This window comes from Pieris rapae, chromosome 8 (genome assembly GCF_905147795.1).
Source record: "Pieris rapae chromosome 8, ilPieRapa1.1, whole genome shotgun sequence".
NCBI lineage: Eukaryota > Metazoa > Arthropoda > Insecta > Lepidoptera > Pieridae > Pieris > Pieris rapae.
In genome coordinates this window covers 7,512,293-7,536,731 of record NC_059516.1, presented here as the reverse complement: position 1 = coordinate 7,536,731, position 24,439 = coordinate 7,512,293, and the positions used below count along the sequence as shown (strand labels likewise).

Here is a 24,439-nt window from a genome sequence, read left to right as displayed (position 1 = left end):
ATTATATTCTCATAAAATTCAATATAAACACCATGAAAAGGCTGCCACGATTTAAGTTAACATCTTCATTAGAGATCGCACGACCTCTCGATTGTTGGACTCGAATCGAGTATCGGTAATTTGCGTTGTAAGGGTCCCGGTTTGTTGGTCTGGCTGATTCTGAATGCTCGACAATTTCTTAGACTATTCGTTGTGTAATTTTCGATTGCCGATTGGCGCTCTCAAGGTGCTCAGACTCCACGTTGTAATTGAGGCTTCGGGCAGCTCGTAATTTTAAAATTGCTCGCTTTGAATGTTTACTTCTTATTGTAATGCAATTCAACTTAAGAGAGTTTTGCTTATCCGCATATTAAGCCATTGACAGTGGTTTCTTATTGTGTTAACTTAACTAGAAATTATTTCTTTTTAGCTTATATTATGTATTAATTGCAATTTAGTTAAAAGGGTCTTATGTAAATTGTTCAAACTACGGCCATTTCGTTTCTAACTAAATTTCTGACCTTTTCATTTGTCAGGTGGGATGATTTACGATCCACCTTACCACAACCTAATTCTATTCCAAAAGAAAATTGTATTATCCCGCCTCGGACAGGTAACAAATCTTATTTTTTTATAATTACTCATCGCATTCGGGCTATAGAACTTTATCACCACCTACTCGGCATCCCGCGGTTTCTCGCTCCCCAAACTTAAATCTAATACGACACACATATCGCTATCTCGCTCTTGCCTATCACAGTTTAGCGGCGGTGCTAGCGCTATCTCGCGCCCCACTAAAATAGACTGCCCAAGCGCAACGCGCCGTGTCAAAACTTTTGTATAATGGCTTACGAAATTTTCCCCTACCTCGTGACTTTTTTCTACAGTCGATCTTGTCCGTTAGGGTCGTAGAGTTGTGTTAGGGAATTATCCTATCGCGTTATCTCGGATTATATACGCGAATGCCATCTTAAACACCTACTGTCATACTATGAACAACAGTGCCAGTTGTAAATAAGGTTTTGTATAGATCATACGTGTCTAATGGTGATATTGATAACAATTTAATTAATGATCCAATAAGATAATAGACACAGTGCTGTGAGATAATATGTGTGCTGTGTTTTCGCTAAATTAAGTGGCATTGACTTATAAGGATTTATGTCTATTGTAAGTAATTTATTGCTAATAGATAGGTTTTTGATTATAATGTATTAATTATATATTACATATGAGGTCTTATTAATTTGACGTAACCTCTATCTATAAATATATAAAGTGGTTTGAAACTGGTTTTATATAATTAATATAGTTAGCATTATAATTATATGTTTTAAGGTTTGGCTGTATTAGGTTTATTGAAATCGAAACATGGAGATGTTATTTAAATACTTAAAGATATATCACAATATATATGAAAAATTTTAGATTATTAAATGCGTTTATAAAAAGTAAGGTTTCTCAATCTACTTTATTTGTCCAATTGATTAAAACGACAATAAAATAATGTGGACAACGATTATAGTTGTATAAATAAATTATAAATTTCGGCTCAAGTCAAACCCTTTAAGATCAAGTTGGAATGTATCGAGATAAAAGATGTCATCCAGAATATGGACCTAAAAACGACACAGCCAAAGGTTTTCTACCGAAGGGATATTTAAAGAAGGACTCTAAAGTTATAACAACAGGATTCAAATTAGCTAACTAAAAGTGAGAATTATTTTTGCTTTTTTTGGACCGTTCGGGATAAAACTCTTGACCTAGCGTTGAGAATTCATAATAATATCGAGTCGCATCCCATGCGTTATTCTTCGAAAAAGTTTTTTTGCGAACTAAAATTATTTTTATGTTTTAATTTGCTCCATTCCTGATTATACCGGTTGGAAAGTTAAAGTATCAACGTGAATAAATAAAAGACTGCTATATCAAACTTTAATTTATATATCAAGCATCGGTTTTATAGTAAGTTTAATTATTATGAGCAGAAATGAGCTATTTTTGCTAGAACGACTGCATATGACGTCTGACTTTTGACAACTGAAAATACTTTCTCAAGTTTTTAACCCGAGAATTCTCATATACCTTGTTTAGCTAAATATCTCAGAACAGGCCAGGATAGCTTTAAGCTTATTTTTGTCGAGCATCCTGAGATAGGGAAAGCTTTTTGTCGCGAGGAAATGAAATTCTTATCGTGCTATGAAGGAAAAGCTTACTTCACATTTATCCGTAGAAAAAATATACAGAGGGGGACCGCAGGCAATAACTGCCATCTGATTGGTAAAAGGAATCAAGAAAATCTCTCATTCAATCTGAAAATGTATCGTAGTGAATATTGGTGGTAACTTTTGAATAAAAACGTAGTATGGGTGTATGAACAAAATTGTGTTGTTATTTAAACTCACCGGTTCTTCTAGAAGCATCTAAATGAATGAAACTTAAAGAAATGTGAAGACGAATTTATCGCAATATTTACATAACTGGGTTTTAAGTAGTTTCGGCCATAGTGATTGGGTAGAGAGATAAATATACCGCTGAGTGTGTTCTCGTGTTGTAAGTAAAATAACTGATATTATTAAATAAGTATTATAATGCATATAAAATTAAATCTACCGAAAACATGTTTCGTATAGATATTAAATTTCATTTATTCATCTATGCTAGTTTAGTATATTCCGGTCTTTTGCAATATTCAGTATTTTTCGTAATAAATCCATTAAGTTGATTTACCCCTAAGTAAGCAAGAAATAAGAAAACTAATATTTTTAATAATATGCCGAATCAGAGTTAAAACTTTCAACAACAATGTTTTTTATCCTGACGCTACACAAAATTTACGATCGCTCTGACCGAGCATTGCGTGCCTGACGTTTCTAAAAATGTGTCAACTTTTTTACAAAGTTCTTTCATTTGGCCTTCCAATAAAGCCTTGTGATATTTTTCTATTGTTCATTTTTTTAAAGATATCTATAGATTCTATAGTTCAACATGAAAACAACAGAATGTTTTAACAGGCCTTTGTAGCACCCAAGACGTTTAAGTATTATATTTTTTAGAAAGTATCAATAACAAAAAACGTACTCTTTCGTTTTTATTTGCACTTTTATATATGCTTTTATAAATAGGAAATCCTTTTCTCAGAAATTCTTGCCATTACAATATTATATCATCAAAGACAGATATATTTATAAGCTGAAGCCAGTACAGACTATCCTCTCTCTCATGAGGTAACAATAAATTCGATTACACATTTATAATTTCAACTAAAGTTTAAAAAAAAACACACAAAGATGGATAAATCAACACTTCAAAAACGTATTTATAGAACCTAAACCTCAATAATTATATTATTATAAAATTCATTTTAGTGATTTAAATAATTAAATCATATAAAAATCATGTCTTTAAATAAGTATAATAAAATGGGGCCGTTTGGTCGCGATAATATTCTAATTCTCATCTAAATTCGCCGATACTATTTATCAGAATGCACAAAACGTATTTTGCATAATCGGTTTATTTAAAATTGATAAATGCCCCTTGTTGAGACTTGGGAGCGGTCGCAGAATTCATAATCGTTTAGTTTTCCGCCTTCGTTTTAAAGACCTTTACATTTTTAAAACGATGTTGTGTTTTGTTTTAAACCTAAAAAATATACCCGTAACATATTATGACTTCCGCAGTTAAAATAAAAACAAGTAATAATAATATTTTTATTGCAAGTAATGTTTCATATCAATAACAGCAATAAAATTACAATTTAACTATTTCACTTCGTGTAATGGAAAGAATGAGAAAATGAATAATTTCCCAAAGTGTTGACATCTCCGTAATAATGTCTCGGGTGACATTTATATTCATTCAATGCAATTTATTAGTTGTTTTTATTATTCGAATACAAATTTTACACTATAAAGATATTAAATATCTGTTATTCATTGTCTACCTATAGTTTGATGAAATTCTAATACATTGAGATAAAACTTTGAATAATACGTCTCGACTGTGGCTTCTAACCTCTATTACAGCATCTGATTACGTGGTCGCCGATTCTATGACAAGTTTATGAGCCTGTCAAGCAATAAAGTGTACGGAAATATTGCCAAATAGTGGACGGAGCAAGCATAGAAAAACACAAATACTGTCATAAAGAACGCACCTTGTCACCGCAAATGGAAAAACCAAATACACCTGAGTTTCGTATGCTAATTACGTAAGCCAATAGTTTTTTATACACCAGCATGTTCCTCTTGCTTCGAAATTCAAATTTAGAGGTGCGTAGGCGCACAAGAATTAGGTGGTGTTTAAAAAGATTAAAATCAGTCGCACGTTTGAGTAGGCAGGATGTGATATATGGTTATATCTAATATAAATTTTGCGTTTCCCGACGAGTTTATCTACTAATGAGGCCTCGGGAAACTGTTTAATTTAGAAATCAATGTCTAAATCAAACTGTCAGTACGCTGGGTATTTAATTAGGTAGAATTTAGGAGCTAATTAATGTCAATTAACGGAGTAGACGCTGAAGAGAGTTAAGCTGAGGTAACTCTTTGTACATGTTACATATGTACAACATAAATGAAAAAATACTATTCGTATAACACTATAGAAAAATCTAATGTGATAATAATAATAATAATATCTATAGGTCTACGTATGTAGGTATTCATAAATAGATTTGATTTAATTTTATTACTGACAATAATTATCTAATAAATATATATAGATAAATGGCAACTGGTAAGCTACGCATTAGTTAAACTCAATATTTCATTGTATATAAACATAATCTCTGATGCTGCATATATAGATACATAGATAATATAGAAGCGATTCTACCTGAACCTATCACTAGTGCAGCTGCTCTTCAAACTGACAGCTATCGCCCCTTGCGTTACTTAAACCACGCCCACCAAGAATCTAATTAATAACCAAATTGCTTTTTAATTTAGACTTAATTTACATTTATGAAGATATGCAGTTTTATTGTCTTATGAACGTTCTGTGATGTAAAAGATATCTTCGTATCGCTTTCTTTTTATTTTTGTGTCCCGCGGCGCGTCGGGCCCTGCCCTAGTCTCGAGCTTTGCCCAACCCTAATTTTAATGGCTGCTATCTCCACATCCGGATGTCGAACTGTAGAGTGAGCTTTTTGTTAATAGATATTATAGTTAAAACGGAAACCCCGAAAATACTAAGCCCTAATTGAATAATGTAAACATATTTAATTGTAATTGAAAAATTACTATTGTTATTAAGATAATCTAAAGAATAAATAGACCTCGGTAATCCAACTAGAATAGAGTGTTAATCGATCATTTTTTCCGCCATATTTATTATGATCAATCAGCATGCAACGTTACATGGGCAGACGTTTTTTCTCTATGCTCTCAGCTGCTTCAAAACATGTCAATGGGAATTATAACACCGGAGGCGTAACTAATTGCTGTAATTAAACTGCAATAAATCAGTCATTTATGGGTTGGTTATGTAGAGTAGCCACATTTATCTATCGTTTTTACTCTTTTACATAAGTGGGGATGGACTCACAATAGGTAATTACTGTTTAAGTGTATTTGTTTTACGGAAAAAGTGCCTTTGCCGTGTTAGTTTGGCCCTACTAACCTTTCGGTTCTTAATGGAATTTTAATAAAATATGACGTTTGTAATTTAAAAATACTAAATGTGTTTCTTAAAGAATTAATTTGGCTCTCGATACACATATTTTTCTATCATGTTACAGTATGAACGTTTTAAATTGCGTGGAATGTTTACAACCGCATAACTTCTCTACTAAGTAATCAAGTATGAGATTAAAAATGAAGTTTAATATGGACAAATTAATCAAGTCGCAATAAATCATTAGTAGGTGGGTAATATACTCCGGTCCCTCAATTACGATGTTACAATTATCTTAATTTCATGTAACATCAGAGGGCATGGCATAAAGTGCACTTAAATTACTGAGATAAGCCTGCCATTAAATCTGGTACTTTTCAGACTAAATTAATTAACCCCACTCGGATCGGATTCGTGTGCTGGAGCGTATTAATACAAACTATAAGTCATCGGAGCTGCACTCGTGGCCAACCCTTCCGCGCAAGCTGATGCATGAATTACGAGTGTCGGACGGGCCTCATAGACCCAGCCGCGCCGTGTTCGATCGATACAGCTTTTTGTTATATTCAACCCGTAATTGCTGAAAAGTTTTCACGCCGTAGTCCCGGTCACGCGTATTTTATTACTATGAAATTGAATAATTTATGACGCAATGCACGGTGAGCGTCCATTGTGAACGCTTCGCAGCCGCCGCTGAATTTTAATATTGAAATTATGTATTTATACACGCGGGATTGTGCGATTAGTAACGCCGAACCCGAGCTCGTCACAGAATGACATATGCGAGAGAGGCTTAATTGCGTCCTCCCTAAAGCCTTATATGAGATTTATGTATATCCAATCCCGGTCTCCTAATCCCGCTCTTGCCCGGGTCAATTCGACCCCGGAAAAGGTTTTCCCGGTTATTTTCCGTGGAACTTTTAATCCTGCCGAATACCGACATACATCATAGAGGATTAAGAGGTTTAAATTGGAAGTTACCGACGTCCGAAATAAATTTAAATCGGCTGGCAGCCGGTATTGTGATATCGGTGCTGATGCTAAATAGGAACCGATTTTATCCATTTCTAGCTAATACAATTTAAGCTTGGAACAACAGATAAAAGGCGTTAATGTCATTGGTCATAAATCTCAAATTTGACTTTTCATGTAGACAAAATAGTTTCCAGATTATAAATCATACTACATAAATAGAATATTAATAATCGAATGCAATACGATCGTTTATAAAAATCGATTGAAAAAGTATCCCTTCTCACTTGACTGCGAGATTAAAGGATATCAATAAGGGTGCTATAAATCACTAAAACCTCTGACTGCGAACGACCCTTTGGAGTGGACACCCTTATGAAACACCTGACCATGATATTATGTATTATATGGCTTAGATAACTTAAATATAATATATGGTTGAATACGGCTATACGTCGGTACGTCGGTGCCCAAAGTAACAAGAAAACTGTCTTTTTTGATGACATATATATGGATGACCTAAACCTAACCTAACCTTTTTTAATACGCTTTATCAAACTTAAACCATACTAGGTATGTATTTGCCTTTTATATAATAGAATTTTCTATTATAGTCTTGTAGGTCTTATCTATAAACTTGTTTTTAATCAAGTACACATTAATTACACCCGTTTCTATGCGAATAGACATTAAATATAGACGTGTAGGTAAAATTGGCATTCTTACGACTAATACATATTCGAATATAGAACTCCACTTCTTTAAGCAGCATAATAAAACGTAGTTGATAAAATCATCAAGATTTTTCACTAGATGGCGTGGAAATCATGATTTGAATATTAATATGGTTTAGATTTATAGTGAATGTTTAAAAATGAAGCGACAAAATTCTCGCAGAGAATTAGAGCAGTTAATCATTAATGAGCTCATTTGTTCCTGCCAAAATTATTTATGTTGGCTACACCGTGAATGGCGCGCTTGCCAAGATGCTTAGTAATTTAATGCTTACATTCTAGTTGATTAGGTTTGCCTAAACCAACAATTTTAAATGATATTACACCAGTGTATATTTAAAATTGCTTGTAAATAGTATACCTGTTTCTGTTAATTAATGACGGCTCAACAAAATGACTAGTTAAATTTTTGGGTAGATATGTAAAATACTTACAAATCAATTTGACAGATGATATACAGGAAAAAATGAATTTAAGGTTTTAAAAACTGTACTCTACAGATATTAAGAACTGTATTATTTCTATCAAATAGAGTTATTATAAAGGTACACTTTTATTTTCAAACGATGGTTTCCCCCGTTTCCTGTGTTCTTTTTTCAAAATAATTTCAAAAAGAAAACTTTTCCAAGATTAATAGAATATCATGGTCAAGTTTTAAGGCCTTTAATTTTATATAAAGTAAAAAACAATAAAATAAATAAATAATAAATACATTTGTAATAAAGTAGTGAACTGTTTAAAGAAAATGTCAACATGACTAGATAAATGTGCTTAATAAAAATGTAATTTACACTACAAGACATTGTGTAACATCACAGTACAGAAACAAAAATTAAATAATTGCAACAACACATAAAACATGTTCATTTAAATGTAATTTATCCTACAAGATATATAAAGTATGCTGTTAAAGTCTTTAAATGCAATAGTAGCTTTCTATAATATTAATGAGCCTCATTTTTAACTTTGAAACCACATGCTCGTTTATATTAAATTTACACTATATTGTGAAATTCCGCTACCTTATAAAGTTACTTAAAATTTGTAAAGGCAGCTAATCAAGTGTGAAGTGGGTTCAGCGGGGGGCGTTTAAAGGGTGTAATTCAAAAGGGTTGCCACAGGACTTCGGTGATAAATGGTCGCGTAATTGTTCCCACATAATGTACAATAACTCGTGTAGATAAACACTAAGCCACAAGAAATATTTATGATACTGTAGATAGAGACAAATTGTGGCTTCTGCTAGCTAATTAATTGTTTTTAACGGAAGTATGGCCAATAAGGGTTCAAATTTGAATATCAGAGTAGATTTTACTAAGTTTGACTAGTCAGTTCCTTATTTATTCAGATTGTTTTACTATAAGATAATCAGATAAAAAGTATTTGTTCATTTACAGATTATAATGTTCATCACATATAATAACCTACGGGCTTTAGATAGATATGGTTCTCGTTCCATGTAGTATGAGATTAGTACAATGCCGGTATGTGCCGTGGTCATCAGTTTGATAGGCACTATGTTAGTTGTTGTGGGGAATTGGGTTTTACCAAGAGCCTCATTGAAAATGTTCTATCTAAAAATACTGCTGCCTATATATTGCGTTGAAGAGGAGATGTTGCTTGAAATATATTTCCTTTGAAATTGCATATTTAGGAACAAATCGCTACAACATTTACTCTAATAATATTCCAATGCGCTTCCTGTGAGGTTTTTTAATTGCACTTATTACTGCCACGCTTTTGAATATTTGTGAATTATTGAATTTTGACATGATAAATTGTTATTGACTGTAATACTCCGAGTTTTTCGATTCTAGAGACAGGCTTTCACGAAAATTATTCAATAAGCATAACCATCTTATTTATACGTTCATTTCTGTCATGCTAGATGGCGCTTATTTTAATTTATTTTACTTTTTACATATTACATTGAAGTTTAACTTAACTAGGTAGTTAAGCGGAACTTATAAATATCAAATATTGATGATTTAATTAAGATCATTACACAGTTTTTTTATTTTATTAGAAACTATTATTTAATAGACTTGGTTTTAATATTGAATAAATAAAAAATAGAATATAAAAAATTGTATATATTTATTTTTATTTTATTTATTAACACTTCGTTGCATTACATAAAAGGAAAATATTAAACATAATTTAATGACAAGCAACTGGCGGCCTTATCGCTTTAGAGCGATTTCTTCCAGACTAGATTTCTAGCGACTTCTTCTTATATACTTTGTAAACGAATAATGTCATTTTAAATATACATACAGGTGAACCTAATTATATCTGAGCAACACTACAAATATTGAATATATAGGTATTTATTATTAAAATAGTAAATTACCTATTTTTAAAATAATTTACTGGCAAGGGCAGGTAACTAAAGTCTCAATATTAGAAATCTATTTTAAACTCAACTACCAAAGTTTCTTTATCCTGATTCTTTTTTAGAAAAAAAAATAAGCTACTTTTATCTTGAAGTTGAATAATAACAATACTTGTAGGGGTAACGTACGTACCCCTAAAAATTAAAAATGGCCGCCTGTACAGCGTTCTCGATTGGTGGCAATAACTCATCCCGCCGCCACCAGGGGCGCTGGCAGAATGTCATTTGTCTATGTCAAACCCCTCCTCTCGACAAGATGTAGGGTACAGCTGTACAATAGATACTTTATAGATAATAGAATATTTAATTTTGATCCTTGTACGAAATTCCAAAAATGTTTAGTTTAAAAAATATATGTTCTTCTTTTAAATATTAGATTTTTAGTAAACAATCACAAAATTCAACCTAAGAACTTTTAGAAATGTTTATAATTTTTTTACCTGCCAATACCAATGCAATATAATATACATTTTTAAATAACTTCCTTTAAGAATACAAATAAATAAATACAAAATAAATAACTGGATAAAGCATGTCAACACACATAATTTAAATCTTTCCTAACCAAAATTATGTACAAGTTAAGGGACAAGTATAAATTTTGATTAAATTTATTAAAAGGTGTTAGACGAATTTAGATCTTATCCTTAACATATTAAAGAACAAGAATTTAAGCGTTAATAGGAAAAAAATAGAAGCATTGCGTGTTTGAAGGCAGTATCCGAACACACCGCACGCACTTCTCCGAAATTATTTTAATAAACCAGATTATGTTGAAATTTTTCTCTTATTGCCTGCAGTGATTACAAGTTTTATAAGAAAATTCAGGTTAAAAGTATTTATACAAAACGTATGTATGGAGTGAGAATAACTTAACATTAACACGCGCGATTTCTCCTTTGGTTATCCAAATAGATATGTTGTCAATAATGTAAGTAAGGTGAAGGAAAACATCACAAAGAGAATGGTATGTCTTAGATTTAAAAACATCGACGGCACATGGCAGGTATCCCCTTGTGTTTAAAGAAAAAATTCATTGTTGAGAACCAAGCACCAATCATATTTTAATAACGTCAAGGGATTTGAATAATTATGATAAACTTCATAAGTATTCAAAAAACAATAAACTAAATCATTCCATTCCTTCGTCAACACCATATGGATAAAAATATTTTATTTAAATATGTATCGTTGTTATGTTACGTTATTTTGATAAGTGTTCCAGAAAGTACAACGAAGACAAGCCAGATCTAAATCTTTTTATTTTAATCTTACATTTTAAGGTTCTGTTGCTGACCAAAACCTGTTTTCAGTATTTACATAAAGAATTTAAAATAACTAGTTTTGGTACGTTACTAGGAAATGTGAGAGACGTTATATATACTCGTATTTTCTTAGAAATAATGTTGACAATGTAATCATGTTAATTTAATAACAGACTTTGTATATAGGCAACTATAAGTACATATAACTTTTTAGATTTGGTTTTTATTTCTCTTCATAAGTATGGAGAAATATTGTAATTACAAAAGTAATAGAATCTCTTTGCATATCAATTGTATGAAGACGCCAATCTCTTAAATACTGATGAAAGCTTAGCTTTACTAGAAATATGATATAAGGGAAAAATTGCCAAAGGGTGCATAATAATAGTAAACTTCACACACAAGAGGCTCGTTTTTACACGGATGATTTAGTAGGTATAATACTACAGCTGGAAAAATACATAAAGTATATAAGTTTTATACTAAACAAAACTTTGTGCTTATAAGAAACAACAATACGAAAGCTATTATTCCTATGCATAATTCGCGATGCGTTAACCTCTATTAAGTCCAACAAGAGTTGACCAAAAATAAATCACCGACGACAACTCTATCTTTGAAACAACAAAGCATTCGCAACGATTATTATCTCTAAAACAAACTTAATGCATTTACGGGTAGCGACACGCTCTAGAGACATTTTAATGCACACCAACTAATCAATGCAATACTTCTCACCTCTATTTCTATCATAATAGAGTTGATTTTAAAGCAATAATTCATACGCGTGCACAGCTAAGTTAACAAAGATGTTATTGCGGGCGAAGTCGTCCTTAAGATTAATTGCGTAAAAACTATTTTTAAATGGATTAATTGAAGGTGACGGGGCAAATGAATAGCAGAGGTACGGTCGTGATTGCCGATCGTGATTGCAACACCGCTGCGTGCCCTTTGTACACGGGTTCTGTAGCCGTGAAAAATCACTTGTACATATGCCGCCCTCGACGTTCTAATCTATGAAAGAATTGTGATTGCAATATTGGAATACTAATTGTTAGTTTGTTAACTTGAAAATGCTCTTAAACACAGGAGGTTACGGTGTTCTGACAACTTAAGTGTTTATTCGTATCACAAAACCTTCATTCAGTTAGTTTAGAAATAAGATATAGTGATATATTATTTTTATATGTAAAAATATTATATCACTATTTAGTATTTCCGAACCAATTCGACTTAGGGTGCTTCAAGAAAAGAGCGTACCAATTCTTAAAAAGCCGGCAACGCACTCGCTAGATGGTATTCATGGGCAATGGCTTTCATGGCATTAAGAGTGTCCATGGGCGGCGGTATCACTTAACATCAGGTGAGCCTCCTGCCCGTTTGCCCTCTGTTCTATATAAAAAAAAAATATAAAAATCGTATGAAACAAATTCTAATTGGTTTGCTCAGTAAATTAGAATATTTTTTTTCCTAATACGACGAAGAGTTATCCAGCCTCCTTATAGTAGTGGACAAAATTGTGATTTTCCGCTATAACTAAATATTTACAATGGTTTTAATAAATACTGTTGTTCGACCTTTATAACGTGAAGTTCAAAGAGAACGTTCTCATCTGTTATTCAGAAAAGGTACTAGAGAACACGGATATTCTAAAACATTATCTAGAAACGATAGTAATAATGTTCTTGTGCATTCCTGTATTAAGTTTTCCTTCATAGTTTCTTAAATATTTATTTAATAACACCGTAAGTTTAAGCAGAATAAAATGTAGCCTAGTTTGGTCTTGGTCTACTTAGTCTGTCAAAATCGTGATTTGGGCATCTAAAATGCAAAATTATTTACTACATCTTGCCAGCTGAAATCTTTCCGTACCAATTCGTCCTTCGTCCTTGAAGAAAAGAGCGTACCAGTACTTTAAACGTCGACAACGCTCTTAGGAGCATCCTGGCATTGAAAGTGTCCTTGGGCGTCCGTATCACTTAACACACGTTGAGCCTCATCTCCATATACCTGTTAATTAAAAAAAAATCTTGCCTAAACTTGTGAGAATCTTTAGCTTTTAATTAATAACGCCTTTAAGTTTAATTAAATTATATATTTTTTTTAATTCATCAATAGTTCCCCTGCTTCTTAGCCACTCGGTCACATATATGCCTAATTGCGTGCCTGACAGGCTAGTATGTAGGGGTCCCACAAAAAAAATTCATCAATAGCAGATATATATAAACATATCTTGTTTTTATTAGTACCTAAAAGATAACAAAAAACGGAAAAAAATATCAGAGAAAAATATACCAAAACATGTTGGGGTTACGGACTTAATTAAAAGCGCCAAACAAGTAGATATAATAACAAGTATTTTAAGCATCAATTAGTATTTAATCCATCGCATGAACGATACAAAATATACAAGATATAATAAATAAATAAAACACAAAACCTAAAAACCATAATACAATAGTATAATTGTTGTACATGATTATATATAGTTTACAGTTAACACGACGTTTCGCAGTACAATACCACACTGAAAAATGCAAAAACAGAACAGAAAGTCATCAATATATTATTTTTAGTGTACATAAATAACATCTCAACAAGTCAGTATGTCACATAACATTTCTGAACCATTTGCCCTTCAGGATATAACGTGATGTACGGCCTTGGTTTATGTTTTGGTTTGAAGTATTTGTTAGATGTATTAACTTGTTTACTATTGGTTAAGTATAAAATCTAAATAGAATTGTCAGTTTTTAACATATACACTTCTGTACTCTATAATCTAAATTTACATATGGTATCACAACTCAAGAGCTTAGAACACAGAGCAAGAAATTGTCTTTCATTATTTTTTATTCTGTTTTACGAGGTGCTTATCAAGTAACCATTGCCAAGATATTAATTCTATTACTTTTTATTCGATGAATAATATATTCGTAATGTCAACAAAAAGGAAGTCATCAAAAGTCAAGTAAAGGTTTGAGGAGGAATGGAAAAAAATCTGATAAGATAACTTTAACTTACTTATGTCCTAACTTAAAATGCAATCGATCGTAAAAATTCAAATGCATAGTAATTGTTTGCTTGATTTTTACTGTCGTATCTTGTTTGATTACAAATGATTGAAAATGAATTGATCTAAGATTGTTACAACATTGGCTAGAATATATTTTATGTGGCGTTTATATTATTATACAGTATCAACTGTACAATATTGCCAACGAGATTATTTCTCGTTGATAAATTTTTGTATTAAGGCCGGGTAATCAGTTCAGAAGAGTTGTTCGGATTAATACCTGCATTTGAGTTTCATCGTCCGACGAGAAGGAAGAATACAAAATACCATCCGTATCACTTTGAATCCCATCGTTTCACAACTGGTGCGGGTACCACCACTATATGGAACCAGCTGCTAATTCAAGTATCCAACTCAATTAGACTTAGGGTCCTTCAAGAAAAAATCTTACCAATTGCGAGCTTTCTGGCAATATTAGTGTCCATGGGCGACGTCATTCTCCCGTTTAAAACAAATATTTGGGGTACACTAAGCTATCCTAGTAGGTATAGCTTGAAAAGTGTTATTGTCGATAAAAATATTAACAGTTAAGGAAAACTTTTAAAGTAAAACTTCCGGGAAGCATCGGTGTCGCAACGACTAGACCTACATTAGAATTCACCAACTGATCCAAGATCACGTATGAAGTTAGAATAGAACCATAATACTTTTACGATCCCTTGTCTGCCATACTAGGAGGTGTTCGAATTTAAATTCCAATCAATTCGACTACCATAACATTCGTCATCAATTGTTTTTCTAGTTATTTGAATTATCTATGAACGGGTTAAAATTAGCCCACTAAACGAATAAATAATTATCCAGTGGCGGTACAGTCCTATTTCATAGTTTTTCATGTTTTATTTATCATTGTTCTTTTAGGTAAGCTGTATTAGTATCTGCCTTTGATGTCAGGAAAAAGCCGCTATCCAATATTTAATAACATTTTTCTTATGCTGAAACAGAAATTATTCTTACTGTGCAGTTTAGTTTTAAAATATAAGTAAATAAATAGTATGTAAAAATAATTTTCAATATTCCATTAAAGCCAGTCTTGACGTTTTATAGAAATATCGGAAATCTGTTAGCTGACGCTTGACATTTTATAGTATGGGAAAACAGGGAAAAATATGTTGGTGCTGTGATAAGCCTAAACTCTTCATTAGCATGCATTTGGTATTGACCCAGCCACCTTTGGCTGGCTTGAGTTTATTTACTAATGCTAAACAGTGTCAAGAGGATGGGACCAGCTACCCACGACACAGGGAATGCTAGTGTAGCTAGTGCACTTTCTAATTGTCGCCCACGGACACTCACATTGCCAGAAATTACCGGCATTTCAAGAAATGGTACGCAGTTTTCATTAAGGACCCTAAGCCGAATTGGTTCGTAAATACTTCAGTGGGCAGCTAGTGCTACATAGTGGTGGTTCGCCGCAAAAAATACGTATAGAAACGCTCTGTTATGTACCAAATTTGTTTATTATATTTTTTTTTCTTTCGTACCTTTCTTTCTTTCTACATGTCTAAATTCAAATTTATACAAATAATAATTGCTCACATACAACCAAAATTAATCGACGTCGTGCAGGGTTGAGATGTCAAGACGCATTATAACGCAGCCATAAAAAAAATAATTATTACTTTTAAATTTAATTTTAAACTACTATTTTACCATTAATTGTGGACTAAATAACCAAAATATTAATAATAATTTAACAGAGGCTATGTTGTATTCTGTAGGTTAGGCCAAAAGCCTCACGCATAAAGCAATATTTTCATATAGGTACATAAACGGCAACATGTGTAATTCCAGCTGAAATCAGCGTTGTAATTCGTGCATACATAGTTAATCATTCGTTAGCTCGACAATCTGCATATACGAGCATCCGCGCATCTCTCACTGTAATTAATAATTTCGACACTCGCTGATTAACGTTTAAATCAATCTTGACAGTTGATTGACAGATTGTGTTTGCGCCGGTAGGATCTGGTTTTGAATTTGGAACTTGGTTGTTTTTGAACGAGGACGGAATTTTGTTCTACAATATTAAATATAGGATATAAAAGCAGTTTTTTTTTTAACAAATAACTGAGCAAAACAAATAGCTAACCCAGCGGCCCGAGGTTTCAACCCTGGTATTAGATTCTAACTCTGGCTGTGCATCAATGGACGCTTATTATATCAGAAGGCTGATCGCCTACTTGCCTATTATAAAAAAACCTCTTGAACCTGATACAGAAGTGTGACCAAGAACAAGAGTTGTAGCGACACTGTTTTTGATTATTGTATTAGCAAATAACAGTAACTTCGAAAAAATTAACAATTCAATAAAAAAAAATCTATTTATATAATAAGTAATACTTATTTATTTTATTTTATTCTAAATTTTTGCCACTCACCACCCCTGTGTGAAACCAAAAGTATTCCCGGACCAATTCGACTCAGGGTCTTACAAGAAAGAGCGTATAAATTATTAAAATGCAACGCAATCGCGAGCCCTCTAACAATGTGTCTATGGGCAGCTGTATGAATTAACATTACGTAAGCCTCCTACCCTATGACCGTGTCATAAAAAATAGAAGTTAAGTATTACGTCTTGCAATTTTTGGACATTCTTGACTCCCCCCACCCCCCGTACATGTAACGCACCGTAACGTTTTTCTGTACCCAATAGTAAAACGTTTCGTTACCATCCAGTGACTTATTACACCTCAAAGTTGCCATTTATGTGGTGAAAATAATATTAAAAATAACGCATAATTAAATCCCCGCCCCGCATCGTAACGTAACGTAACATATCAAAAAAAAATACAAATAGTTTTAAAATGCTCGTTTTGCCTTAATGTAGTCGAGTAAATAAATAATAAGAGAGTAGCCAGTCGTTTAGTTAAATTATGGTCCCCACAGTAATCATTGATTAAGATAATCACCTGTTATATTGTAATGCGGGTTAAACGACCTGGTTATGTCTACTTTAACCGATCCTGGAGCATCATTGTTTTTGCTATTATTAGTCATTTTTAATGAGACCTTTAAGTGATACAAAAAGAAATTTATTAACTTTACGTCGCTCCTTGAATGATGGTGGCATCTTTAATGTGGTTGATGTGCCATGAAAGAAACAATTTACTATAGGGCAAGGAAATATTAGCTAATAAAAATAGGTATAAAAACTATACGAACTAAAAACTATCAGTTCTGCTGCATGCGTGCTAATAAACACACAATTTAAAAATTTCTTCTATCGGTAAAAATCCTATAGCCAGTTCGAACTTAGATCGCCTTCGGATTACAGCTTCAGTATCATCAGCTTTTATGAGAAAGAAAGTTACCAGTTGTTCTTTATATAACAACTAAGTGATATGTAAGGTGGGGTAGCATCGTTCATACACCGTATCTCTGATATGCAGTGTCATCAAAGACACGTTCTATTTCAAATTTTCTTTTTTTTATATATGTCTAAAAGACAGTAAATGACTAGAAAACTTTGTGAGAATTAGTTGAAGTTTATGTCAGAAGGCTGATTCTACTTTTTTCAAATCTTCGTTTGTTTATTTTTTATATTTTAACATCAGTAACTAAATAACTAGAAAACTTTGTACGAATTAGAATTGCGGCTGCGTTCAAAAGCAAATGAAGGCGTTTAAAACTAAGATGTTATCTAAAACCAATCAACTTGTATTAAAAGGGTGTAACAGCTCATAAAGCATAGACAATTTACATTTATCGTGTAAATAATGCAGTTAAGAAATTATGTATAATAATGTTTAATAACACCATATCTCGTTGCTTCATTGAATAGATTAACTGTGGTCATTATCGCTAAAATTTTAATACAATTGTGTGTTTATAGATAAACAATCTTTTATGTATTTTAGTAATCGTAGTAGGTTACATATAGGGATAAGTGGTAGAGAAAGAGAAAGTAAGCTTTTTTGTTTCCTTATTGATAATTGCGATGTCTCTACGATTTTCTTTTCCTTTTCGTACCATTTGTTTTTCTCTTCTTCAGTATTGTTTCATTTACTAGTTAATTTTCATTCAGTTTTGCAAGTTTATCGATTCTTTCTAGAACGTTAGACATTCATAAAACTTATTATTTCCTAGTATCATCTAACAATTCGAATAACATTAAAAATGTATCATTATTTCAATAGAACAATAGATCTTATCTTTATAGTATCAATTACTACAATCCCTGGTCACACCTCCATAATTCGTGATCGACACGAGTATTTTCATCAATATATCCGATCAATTGGTATGCGAAATGCCTACACATTTTGCGCGTTGCATATTGAAATACAACGCGGTAGGTGACCGATGCGTACTCGGCTTTAATTGAATAGATTTTGAGTCACACATCGACTCTTAATTGTCTAATTTGTAGCGAAAACAACGGACGGATGGTATGGTATGCAGGACTTTCTTTTGGTACGGGATATAAATAAGACTTGTGGAGCATAGCAAGTGGATTGTATAGGCTTAAGGTATCTATGATAAATATTCATATAACAGGAAATATGACACACATCGTCCAAAAAGTCCAAATCTATTTCATTTACAGTTGACATTAAAGTTATAGTTATCTGTTTGTTAGATACCATATAGTTTAAGAATTTGTCAACCTAGAGATAACCTTTATATTACTAGATTTAATCGTTTAGACAGACACTGTGTGTGTCTACACACGGAACAAAACAGTTCGGGTCGTACAGTTTTGTTTCTGTTACAACCAGCTCTAAACAATTATTTATCAGCACCCGAATAATGTCTTATATGTATAAGCTACGGAGGCAATCGGAATATTGTATATATTTTTTTATACCTCTTTAATTCACTCTTCAAGCTAAATCAACAACTCTATATTCAGAAATTTTAAATGAAATTCTTCCTTTCAAACACACGTTGAATTCACACACCCACAAAAACTCGTGCTTTAGTTTTAGTAATGTTTTTGTATAATTTCTGTCCGCGATGAATAGCTGATGACCTGTTACCACTTCTAAGATACTATTATAGATACCAGCTTCTCACAAAGATGTTCAATACATGCAGCATATATACCCGTGAAACCCGTTTACAAATAAAGTTTAATATTAAAATTATCGCAAAATAGTGTTTTATCTTTACCAAACAGCATCAAAATTAGTTCAAGTTCAGTAATATAATAACTCGTTTTTATGATCATAAACTAGGCTTTCAGTTTTCGTGTCACAATTCACCAAGTACGCTGTTGTAATCTTAATTGGTTAAAAAGCAATTAAAAGTCAGTACATTGCTATTCTTCAGTGCATGTCGTATGTTTTTGTGCACCTGGGTGGTCATGACACTAGGACATCTACGCCTTTACGAACGCTGAATATAAAAATTTATTTTTATAGTACTATCTATGACTAACAGTTGAACGAAAACTCCGTGCGGACAAAATCTATGAGACATCTGTCTAGTGAAAAGCCTATAAACGAAATTGATTTGTTGAATTGACCATTCCTAGAATGTTTTTATAATAGGGGTTAGTAGCATCACCTAATGTTAAGTGAGACCCCATGGACACTCATTCTGCCCGCAAGGACGTTGTAAATGAGATATTATATCTAATATATTATGGACGGGTAATAGCCGCTATGTGATGATAAGTAGAGATAATTTTTTTTAATAGATGCTTAATACTAATTAAGTAAAAAAAATTAACGTATATAACATTAATTACTGACTATATGAGAGTTTTCCTAAATAAATATTCAGTTATTTCGTAAAGTAATTAGACACAAAAAATATAATTAAAGATTTAAAAATTCCGGCAAGAAATACGCTCGCAAATAAAGACAAAAGACGGCGCCCATAAATCGCAACTGAAAAGTAAGCAAACTATAGTTGCATAGGAGTACTGTAACAGTAAATAAAAAGAGCAGAACTGCACGAAAATGCGCTTTTAAATACGGAGGACGCTCAACGCGGGCAAGCAAAGACATTTATGTTCACTAAACAAGTAGTAAAAGTCACTACTTGAGCGTTTTTATGGCACTCATAAATGTCAGATTGTTCGCCGGGGTTTAGCCGCCCGTGCAGGCTTCGTGGGCCGCACCGTAATTGATTTCACATTCAATTTGAATGTTTTAATATTCACTTGTAATCTTATAAGAAAAGTTGTTATCTATTTAATTATTATATTTTATATTAACTGAATACGGCGTATAAATGGACTACCCGGTGAGTTATAGCACGTTATGCAAAAAAGTAAGTTGATCTATTTTTTAATATGCAATTGTCACACGCGTAGACAAAACTCCTATGGTTACATTATTACATTGCTTGCCATTGCGAAAGAACATGGTGTTGAAAGAATGACAGTTTTCCATATTAGGCCTCTTCTTTCTAGCGCCAATACCTATTGCTATACTGAATGTTCAAGCACTTTCTGATATGTAAAACATTTTTTATGAGATAACACATGTCTTCGATCAAAAGCAAAGCCTGGTTATGCATATCTTCATCTCAAGATCGGAATGTCTTGAACTGACACGAATTCGATGTCAAATGATGCGTAGTTTTATCAATAGATGACACCACATGCTATTTGCATTCATAATTAATTATTTAATTAATGTATTGTTATTCGATAACCTATGCACTATGGTATTACTTGCCTGCTATTCGGTGAAGCTAAGAATCTACCAAAAAAGATAAAACTAACATTGGTCCAGACAATCTTGAGTTATAAGTTGTGTAACTAACACGACTTTGTTTTATATATTTAGATACAAATGACAAATCCATAAAAAATCAAACAATTTGAAATCGAAATTATTTCTCCTTCTTTTTTTAGAAATTGACCTTTTTTAGATTTGGCCTTTATGGTAAAAAGATAAACTAATATTCCTAAGGCGGCGGAAGTGAAGAATTCTATATGACGTACATAATAATATTAACATTCGAAATGCGATGTCAATCGTCACTTTCACTAAACTAATTATTTTAGGCACTTTATGCAATATTAATTTGTAATATTCTTCCTCAGGTACTCCCATTTCCCGGTTCTTTAAGGAGAAGATAAAATTTAATGGTAAGCATTTATAGAGTCTTAAATATGTTTAATTAATAATTAATTAATTATTTAATATATTTTACTAGATTCTTAATAAATTTAAAAGAATTAGAACCAGACACATTTCTGACCTACTTATGATTAACTAAAAATAACTACTCTTTTAGTTAAGTTAACAAAATTAAATAAAGAGTTACTATGCAGCTTTATTTAGTAAAATCACCATTACCTAGCATTCGAATTTCGTACTTTTTATAACCAATTACAAAATATTATCCATGTAATTCTTAAGTATTTATCTATATATCATTTATGATTATAAACTTAAAAAAATTGACATAGACAATAATAATATCTTATTTACTATGCTTTAGAAGGAAATCATTACTCAATTTAAATACGGATATTGTACGTGATTAGCAATAACCGCTCGGCGATATTCGATATTAGTTTCACTGAATTTGTAAGTAGGATTACAGTAGATTTGTAAAATTACGGTAAATTAAATGTTTTGGGATCTTAAAATAATACGCACAAAGTATTTTCTTTAAAACTTCTTTTTAAATAATAAATCTAAAGCTTTTTAGTATTTTAATTAACGGTTATGAAATAGTTTGGCTCAATACCGTACTCTTCGATATGAGTCAATCTACTGTTATTCTAGCTCCTACGTTATTTATAGTGGTATATACTGTAGTTTCAGAGTTTTGAAGCACTGGTATTGACGATTTTGCGTAACAAGAGTCACCTGTATAAGGCAAGCGATGGACGTGAGAATAGGTTGTGGTTTCCGAGGTCCTCTATGCAAATTATTGCATCATTAGACACTTGGTAGGCTTTCGTGTTAGACGCTGTCGTCCGTGCACGATTTCAGATTGACACTTTGAAAGTTACGCGGTGTTTTGTTTACTCTACATATTCGAAATATTGTATTGAAAAATTGATTTCGAATTTGGAATCCATAAGCTAATACGATTTTAAGAGCCCTTAACAAGTGTTCTATTTTCAAAAAGGACTGACAACTAAAAAAATCAAAGTTTTGTAACGATGTATATTAAACACACTTATTAATACCTAGTCTAAGTTTAATGTCTATACATCACACGTGAATTGCTCCATATTGGAATTTCAGTTCTTTGATGGCAATTAAAAAAAAAACAAAATCCGTTCGCTGCGTATTCATAGTTAAGATGTATCAGATTTGTTTGTACCTAATAAAACCTACCTTACTGCTTATATTAAGCAATATCTAATTCCTATTCAAAATCAGCCGAAGACAGCCTGCTGCGTCTGCGCAGCGTCGCGGACCGACGTGTGTATAGTTGTAATACGACTTTTATTGACGTCGCGGCTCCGTTTATTGCGTTCAGCTTATAGTAAGGGATTATTTGATAATCACCGTCATAAGAGTTATTAAGGTTTTAGATAATTTCGCTTGGGGAGCAACTTAATATTTTCATAAGTATCTGATTGTCCTCATTAAAACATGTGTAATGGTTCAGAGCAAGAATAAAATAAAACAGCAACGTTATCGTCGTCAGACAAATGTCGGAGAGTAAGTACCTAATGGTAACACTGTGGTACAATGATTAGAGACTTTAGTGGTTGTAATGTTTTATTTTTTTTTAATTTAGACAACTATAGATAACAGAGAGACAGAATTTTCTTAATCGCCTTCTGCAATCGTTAACTATATCCTTTCATCCTATATCTTCTAGATGCGATATGTGTAAAGGTTTTATTTATTCAACACACTTCGAACGCTTTCATGCACTGTCTGCTGACTTCTCATATTTCATAGCGCTCAGCCAAGGCTGTTCGTTATTGCCTATGCGCTGATTTTTAGGTTTTATTTACTAAAGTGTTAAAATCCGATTAATATTTATTTTATAAAAAGGTCGAAAAAGGTTAATGATATTTCCACTTTTATAGATGAAACGGGCTCACCTGATGTTATGTGATACCCATGGATACTTTCAAGTCTCAATATCACAGGGCTCGTAAACAAGTGACGTAAAATAGAAATAATATTTCCACGTTTTTCTTAAAAAACAGCTTCTAGCTAAAAAGCCAGAAGTCTCGCTGCCCGCTTATTAAGTATACTCTTTTCTTGAGAGACCCTTAGTTGGGACATATACTTCCAGGTATAATTAAATAGATAGCTTTTGTTTGAAAAAAGTTCCTATTTTAAATTTCTACAAATATCGGTATTTCCAGTATAAGATTACTCTAGATACATGAATGTTTATTGTGGTGTAGGTGCCAAACACTCGCGAATCTATTTGCGAGACACGTCCGTGCCAGTTGTATATTGAATTTTATACACCATGCTGGTGGGCCAAGCGTATATACCATACTGATGAGCTAAAAAATATATAACGAATCCCATTATGTTAGTTAATTTTATCATTACTGTACTAAACGTTAAAATTTAAGAACCAAAAGCGCATCAATGTATTAAAATCTTAGGATTGTTTAAAAACAGTACTAGAAGGGACGGTGACCCACCCTGCAAGTACCCCAGTACTGCAAGACCCTATCTTCCCTAGTTATTTGTAAAAGCGTATAGCCCGGTCTGTGAACGATACTTGCTCAAGTATCTTCACAAACCAACAATCATCCGCCTAATCGCATGTCGGGAAGCGGATAAGGCTAAGCTGTTACAGCATCTCGACTAAGGCGATAGTCCAATATATTATATAACCCTCCCGCAGCAAGCAGTCACGCCGCGGTGGGGTATGCGCAATGTATTTTCCAAAGTAAAAAAAACATAGTGTAGCGATTATTGTTTATTCATAACAACTCAGCAATTGGTTCTGCAACCTTTTGAGGTTTGGACCTCAGATTTGTGAATCTGTTTCATGATCATTTGTCAACCTAATAGGCAAGTAGGGAATCCGCCTCCTGAGCCTGTAACACGTCGTCGACTTTGTGGGACGAGCGGTTTCCTCAAGATGTTTTCCTTCAATTTTTTAACTCATATTATATTATTTTTAATGAAAACACACCTTTGAGGGATAATTCTTTGTAACTGAAGACAACTCAATATAATACAAATTTTGCTATTACAACTCTTTTAAAAATAGGTTGAATAATTGTTAAAATCCGCAAATACGCTCGCATCAACTTAATAAGCTGTTAGTTCGGATATTTCAATATTAATATTATTATGATTGATCCAAAGCTTTAGGGAAAGTTTCAGTTTAAAGTGCATATTTAATACTTTGCGTTGGCTATTAGCCAACCACATAGAAAATACTAATCACTAGGTCCCACCAATCGAACTGCGCCAGAGCATGTCTGTGATGGTTGAGGCGATAGCATTGTCCGGCGTCTGCGCACGCCGATCGCGTCGCCGATTGGGGAGGC

General features: G+C 32.6%; 1 protein-coding gene across 5 annotated transcripts in view; it reads left to right on the top strand.

Annotated features, from left to right (window-relative positions):
- Positions 1 to 24,439, top strand: part of LOC110992175 (homeotic protein antennapedia) — a 144,567-nt gene that overhangs the window by 38,946 nt on the left and 81,182 nt on the right. For 2 of the 5 annotated variants that reach the window (XM_022257885.2, XM_045629217.1), the window contains exons 1-2: positions 880 to 1,149; positions 21,044 to 21,088. The exons of 1 other annotated variant lie outside the window; for it this stretch is intronic. The gene's annotated coding sequence lies outside the window, so the exon portion shown is untranslated. Of the gene's footprint in view, positions 1 to 879; positions 1,150 to 21,043; positions 21,089 to 24,439 lie in introns of those variants that run through there. 2 more of the 5 variants (XM_022257886.2, XM_022257889.2) reach the window with 1 other exon arrangement.